Source organism: Scatophagus argus, chromosome 1 (genome assembly GCF_020382885.2).
Source record: "Scatophagus argus isolate fScaArg1 chromosome 1, fScaArg1.pri, whole genome shotgun sequence".
Lineage (NCBI taxonomy): Eukaryota > Metazoa > Chordata > Actinopteri > Scatophagidae > Scatophagus > Scatophagus argus.
This window is the reverse complement of record NC_058493.1, coordinates 9,302,409-9,310,233: the sequence shown is the minus strand read 5'-3', so window position 1 is coordinate 9,310,233 and position 7,825 is coordinate 9,302,409.

Genomic DNA, 7,825 nt, shown 5'->3' with positions numbered 1-7,825 from the left:
GAAAACGTGGATATCTGGAAATGTAATTCTTACTAGTTGCTGGAATACATAATTAAATTAAAGGTATCTGTAAATCCATTTTGAGTAGTCAAAATATAATTTTTCACATGTCAAAATTGTTATAGAGACACATGATGCTAACATATTGACATGCAGAAATGTCATTGGTGAAAAAAAAATCCCACTAGCAAGTCCTACTAATTAAATGTTAAAGGGGTTTGCCAAATTAAATTAAATGAAAGGATGCATTTCATCCTTTCATTTACTTTTTGGTATTAGCATGTAATGCTCTGTAAGGCAAAAGGGCTGCTACTTCTACTGAGCCCACTGAGAATCAACTCTGACATCTGAAGATTTTTGCACTTTCAGATGCTTTTCGTTTATTTGGTTTGGTTTGCACAGGTTAACTTCGGTTCCTCTAGCCTTCACTCCACAAGTTTGATGAGATTTATAAAGACTCATGAGAGCTGCAGTTCTTGAATGTTGTGAACAAAATGGTGTATGATGGCCCAGTTTCCTTGAGTTTGGCGTCAGAAATTTCTTCATGCAGCATATATCAGGCTAAAACCTTGAACAGGTCTGTGAGGTTTACCCCTCAACTACACCAATATAGGTACAGTATAATGATGAAAGTACATACATAAGGCCAGATCTTCTCATTCCTGCTGAAATAAAAAAAACAAAACAAACAACAGTGGCCTCCATTTAATATATGGACGTGTTCTATCTGCCTATGTTCTATGTTCAAAAACCAACTACAATCTCTCATGTGCATCCATTTTGTTTGAGTGGTCATTTTTCTGTTTTTCCTTAAGCGGTGGATATCTCATTCTGAAATGAATCTCTTTGTTGATGAATCACCCCATTGGATTCAGAACCTACGAAATCCACTGTACAGAAAATCATGGACAATTCTACCAAACTATCAACTGACAGTCTCCTGTCCAGGTGAACTCACATTTTCCCTGGCCCTGACTAATGGACACTGAATGATGTTCGATCTGCATTAATGTGGAAGTTTATGGTTTCACCTTGGAGAATGGCAACTGTGTATAGCTAATCAAGTTTATCAGTTAGTCATGTGCTGTATGTATGTATGTGTGGGTTTGTATTTTCCTGACATTATGCTAGACATTGCACTTATTCAACGTTTGCCTAAACTAGAGAAATGGACAGTTCTCGGACCTGCAGCAGACGATTAGTGGAGGAGAAGGGAACAATAAACTATTTATGGATTCAGCAAGACTTTAATATCCACCATCTTAACCGTGTCTGTACTGAGATGGGCCTTCGGTGTCTTCTGGAACTGAATGGACTTTTGAGGCACCGACTGAGAGGAAAATGTAAATAAGGACATTGGAGAGCTAGTTGAGATGTATTGCCAAGACAGAAGTGGACATGTACAGCTTACTCATTGTGTTGCAGGACTGTGCTAATAGCTGATGCCTGTTTTTGCCAAGAGGTTTGAGCTGCGAGTCTCTTTGAGAGTCTCTTCTCTGGCTGTCTGTCTCTGGTGAGTAATTTTTTCGAAGATGATGTTGACGACAACAATGGTGATTGTGATGGTGATGAAAGGAGACGATGCGGGGGAAAAAAAAGAATAAAGTCTGATTTTGCACAGTTTTACATACAGCCTCCTTGTCTTTGATGTCTTTGTGGAAAATAGTTTGACTATTAAATGTAGAATTGTCTGTTGTGACTGAAGTTTTGTGCTAACATTTTGGGCAGAAGGGGGCACCATTACTCCATCATATACGTGAACCACCTCTATATGAACTCTAGTCTGAAGACCAGACCAGACTTTTCTTTCCCCTATATTCATAACTCCGTGTATAATTACCTCAAAACACTGATGCAGTTATAGGTTAATTATAATGTCTTGTATGATCAGGGTTCAAGGACCTTTTCCATGTGAATCATATTTCCTGTGAAGTGCCTGCAGTGACGTAAATCAATTACCTGCAATCAGTACTTCTATTCAGAGCTCCATTATGTCCTGCATTTAAATAGAATTGATTGAAGCATTTTGTGTGCACTTTGTGTGTGTTACATGTTACAATATATGCTCCTATAGTGATCCTCGTGAAAATACTGTTTCTCAGTGTTACCCCTGTTTAAAGACAAAAAAAAGAATGTGGGATGAATAATAATCAAAAACTGATAATACACAAAATGTCTGCCCCACTGGAACCAAACACATTGTTAGCACATGCAGTATGCAAACGGGGGTTTTAAGGAGAGGTATAGTCATAAATTATCCTTTAATGACACGCTGGCTTGCTCTTGTGCTCACTCAAAAAAAAAAAAGATTCCTCTGTCTATACACCACGTCACACCAACCATTAAATAAAATAATAGAAATAATAATTCCACTCTTCTTAAGCATCACACCTCCAGTCAAACAGATTTTTTCACATGGAAGTGGTGCAGGACAGACTAATATACTGGCATGTACTGCAGCACCTATATGTAACTTCGCTGAAATGTTTTTTGAATAACAAAATGATGTTTGCACTGATTCTGTCTAATCTAATCTCTCCTGGTTAAATACTGCAGTGTATGCTTTCACCTCAGAGAAAGCAGATCACTAATAGTTGACCAGCCAACTGCTCACTGTCCCCTCCATCTCAGTCTCTTTCTCTCTCTGAACACAGAAAACAAACTAGCTCTCGCTGTTCCACTGCAGAAGTCCAGTCTGATAGCTGTTTTGGCACAGGAGGCCCGTGTGTGTACGACAAGTGCTGAGTGTGTAGAGAGTGGGCATAATCATGGGGAAGCTGAAGTACTCATGGACCCTTGAAAGGCACTTTATGTGTGTATTTGTGGCTACGATAATTGGGCTCCTCCCTTTGTGAGCTGACCTATTTGACAAGGCCTGTGGCTGGGCCCTTGTACTGATATCTGTATATGTGTGTGTGACTAGCAGATGATGTGTATGGTTCACATGTTACTATGATCTCTGAAACCCGGCCCTCATGTTGGACACGGTCCCCTGGTTTGGCTTTGTCCCCCATTATCAAAGCCAGCTGGCTGGCGGCACACAACAGCACATCGTTTAGATTCGACCGGAGCTTTTTCTTGTGTAGTTCCGCCATCCACCACTGAGGGGAGCTCTGGTGTTATTCTACTTTGCCTTATATCATCCACTTTGTTAGTTTGCATACTTAACAGACACACACTGGCGCATATGCACAGAGCATTAGCATACACACACATGCAGGTAAACACACACACTACACTGTGGTTGTTTGGTCAAATAAAGGAGTAGTGACGGGAGGGCAGAGGGTCACTGAGGGTGTCTGGCCCATGGCGGAAGCGACTGCTCCCAGCCTCCCTCTCTCCTGCCTCTGTAATAAGTGTGACCGTTTGATTTCTGCACAAAAGGAGCAATTACAGGGAGTTGTTTAATCACCCACACTTTTATTGAGCTTGGGGTCTCTTAGCTTGCAGCTCAGGCCCCTGTCGTCGGCAGCAGCGGGCGACAGGAGTGACAGAGAAGGTCGGTGGTTTAACGGGGCGCGAAGGGGTCTCGTTTGAGTTAAGGCTTCGCAGGCTACTCTGCACGCTGCGGAGGCCCCCGGGACAGAGACAAAGAGCTAGACGAGACCAGAAGACAGGCGGGCCAGCCAGGCAGAGAGATAGATGGACTTAGCAGAGAGACGGAGTCTAAAGGGCAGAGTTTAGGGGACACATCAGAATCAAAATCACTTTATTCTCCAAACAGAATAAATGTGCAGGAGTTGCTCTTGGTAGTGTTTGCACAGAGATACGGCAAGGATTTATGCAGTACCACAAAACAAAAGAGGTATTCAGGTATATGACAGTTGCACTTGTTGAGCAGGAGGTGTGTGATTCCCCAAGAGTGCAACAGAACCAGTGCTTTTTTAATTTTTTTTATTATTATTATTATTTATTATTATTATTTTAAGGAAAAATGCTTGAAATACGTTGGAGTATGAACAAAGCACAGATGTGATTCCTGAACCTTACAAGCAGTGTAGCATGCATGGACTTGTATGGACCTTGTTAGAGCAGGGATGGCATACAAAAATGTTTTTTAACAAAGAGAGAGAGAAGAAAAACAACAGAATTCGATTTTCCTACTTTACAGTCAGCCCAGAGCCCCAGTAAGCCCAAACTCCCATTCAAAACAGTACCAAGCACTGTCAGTGTCAGTGCTTTTTATTGAATTTTCAGCCTGGGTGTTACTCTATATTTGTGTGCATGCGGAATGCCTCCTCCTCCTTCTCCTCCCTGGATATGAATGACGGAGTACAAGTCCTTGTCTAGTCCCTCAGAGATGGCAAGGATGGTGGTGCGAGGCGAAGAAGGGAAAGGGGGTGGCAATGGATGGAAGAGCTGATGGTGGCATTGTTTTGGGACAGGAAGGGGGTTGTTGTTTTTAAAATAGCACAAACTGGGAAAGATCAGCACCGTTGCGTGGTGACCAAGGGGACACGGGTGTGGGTGAGGGGGGGCTGGAGAAGAAGAGGGTAGAAAGTGATAGAGAGTCGAAAAGGATGAGAGGGAGAGGGAGGGAGGAAGGGAGTACACCATTGCTGCTCATAAAGCCAACAGCTGTGTGGGTAATGTTTTGTGACACCGAGCCTCTCCGAGCCCTTCTGTTTCCCAGAGAGCTAGGAGACGCCATATTCCGTCGTCACAAATGGCTCTGTCATTCACCCCCTAAGTCTTAATTATCGCTCCCGGTTTTTTGGCCACGTTTTGCTCAGGCGTATGGATCCATCTGCACGCCGTATAATTCCACTCCGCAATTTACAAGTGGCATTTATTACAATGGCCTCTGTGGCATCTCCTCTTTAACACCGGCAGCCCTTTCCAGAAAGACGAGGGGGAACAAAAGAGCAGTGCAATCTGGCAGCAACAGTGCCCACCCTCAGCTCTCTCAAATCTCTCTCTTGTCTTTTTTTTCCATCTGTACCCTTGCTCTCTGTACTGTAATCTCTCCCCACCCCCGTATTACTAATTTTTTTCCGCTTCTATTTGTGTGTATGTGCGTGTGTTTTCCCTTTGTTATTAATTTAATTTTTATGGGATTCACAGTACTCGCACAAACCGCCCCCTATCTGCCTCGAAGCAGAGGAAAAGGAAATAGCTGATGTTGATTTTTTTTTCCTCGTCTCCTCCTCTCCTGTCTTCGTAATTCATTTTGGATTAATTCCCCTGTCTTCAGAGACAATCCTAATTCTTTATTATTTCCACTTCACAGGCTTCATGACATCCCCATATCCACATATCATATCCAGGGGAAACTTTACACCCAGCAGACCTTCTTGTTTTCTTCTCTCTTTTCCTCTCCTTCTCTCTCACTTACACCCTCCCTTCATTCTCTCTCTCTCTCTTTGTCAATGCCATTCTTGTGTCTCTCACTTTCCCCACTTTTCCTTTTCTATCCAGTTCTGTAGGTCTGACCAGAGTGAAGTTACTTACTTAGTTTCCACACAACCAGAATTGGATGCCTCTCTCTCTTGCTCTCTCTTGCTCTATCACTCACAAACACACACACACACATTATGATGTATATAAATATGTGTGTGTGTGTTGAGCATGTCTTTTCTGCTCATCTCTCCCTATTCATATGCGACTAAAATGACAGAGTGTTCATTGCCATTAAAGTGCCACTGAAAAAAAAAATCTGTCACTTGTCCTCTGCTCATGTTGTCCTCCACATTGCTTTCTTTGACTCCCTCACAAACCTTGCTTGTCAATTTCTTTTGCTATCAGAGATGTTCATTGGCAGATGGACTCTCAGGCTCATCATATAGCAGCGCTCTTTCACCCTTATTTCTTGCTTTTCTGTACTTGTTCTCTATTTTTCTCTCCAGTTGCTCTTCCCCCCACTGTCCTTATGTCCCCTTTCATATTTTTCTGCTTCTGCATTTCACTTTGTCACAGCCTCTTCTCTTTTGCCTTATCTTTCTCTCTGTGTGTTTTTCATCATTTGCATCATTCTGTTTCTATGTTTTTATTTATGTCTCTGTATGCATCTGTCTCTCTTCTCTCTTTGTTTTCTGACCGTCTTTCTTTCTTTCCACGTCTTTATCTCTTGACTTTGTGATTCCTCTCTGTTTTTTTTTCAGGGTGTTTTTCCTGCCGCTCATGTCAAGTAGTTTCTTAAATCAGCCTTCTTCAGATTTTCAGTGACCATTTTTGCTGTTGCTGCTGTGGGCACCCTCCTTTGTCCCACACCTAGCACTCACGCACATACTCATAGCCAGACACACACACACACACACACACATACACACACACATACACACACAATGTCCCATCTCCAATTCACTATTAAGTGGGCCCTGAATTTCCCCTGAGCTCTGGTATGGTGGCAGCCGCCTCTGGAGTCCGGCTGTGCTAGATGTGTTGTCTGCTCCCTTACCATTCAATTACCCTCCTGTAATCTGACAGGCTCCTCATGGCCTGCACTGGGACAATCACTAGCGTGTGTGTGTGTGTACGCATGTGAGTGCACATCTCTCTTTTTCTGTCTGTTTCTGTGTGTCTGTCTGCTATTATATCTGTCTCTGCGATTGTATTCCTGCTTTTCAGATGCCCGCAGAAGCATTGGCCATTTTTGAATTGTCTGCTTTGCTTTTCTGTTGCTTTCCTTATTACCTCTCTCACTCAAAGTGTCCCCCAGATCTGTGGCCTGAAGTCACTTGACATCCTGCTGCAACTGCAGAAACACACACTGACAGAATGAAAGTCTTGCAACAAACAGACAAAGCCAACATTTTGTTCTCCTCCCTTCTCTGGCGTTACTTTACCCTGCAGCCTACCTCTCCTTTCTTATTCTTCCCTTTAGAACTTTGAACCATGCTCTCTCTTTCCCCATCACTGTATTGTGTTCCCCTAATCACTGTCCCTGTGTTTTCTCTTATTATCTTCATCTAGTCCCTCCACCCCACCTCTTTCTGTCTGTGCATGGCAGCCTGGCTCTCAGTGACCTGAGAAGGACTGACATTCAGAGGCCAGTCCCCTGCCTGCAGCACTGACATTTCTGCCAGACTTTGATGGTGCCTTTGAACAGAGATGTGTGGAGGGAAGAGCTGCCTGTCTCTCCGCCTTCCAGCAGCTCTAGCTCTGCTCCTCTACCACGCCGACTGAGATGTACCATAGCGGGCTGCCCTCCCATCACACATGCAGGCACACATGCACATACACATAATAGAATTGTACGCATATGCTCACACGAACTTCATTTACTCAGGCGACCATTTGCTCATGTGCTCACATTGATGGTCTCACACAAATGCATCTGTGCAGGTGAATTTATGGACTATAAGTGAAAAAAAAAAACACATAGGTACATGCACACACACAATCGTACACCTCCTGCTGGGATGCCTTCAAAGACACCCTCATTGCCCCCCCCTTCGATAAAACTGGCACAGAGAGAGAGAGACAGAGGGTGTTGGAGGGGACCTGGTTATCTCTCCCACCTCCCCCCTATCTCCCCTACTTTCTTCACCTTGCCAACTCCCCCATCCCCCTGCTGTGGGGCCTTCAAAGACACCCATGTCACTTGAGTAACCATGTAGTAACCCTCCACTCCTCCTCCTCTTCTTCTTCCTCAATGCCTTCCAGTCTCCTCAAATGTCTCATTCTTGCAGCACACTCTCTTTGTTAGCAGCTTCTCACAAGATTACAAAACACAGAGGAAGAAAAAATAAATAAAGAAAGAAATGGAGACAGGAAATTGCTGGATGGGGGTTGCTCTTCTGACAATCAGTACAGCATGATGTAAAAATGGCGCTCTGTTCTGTTATTCATTGAATGCCAGTTCTGTGCCAAACTGCCTGCTTTG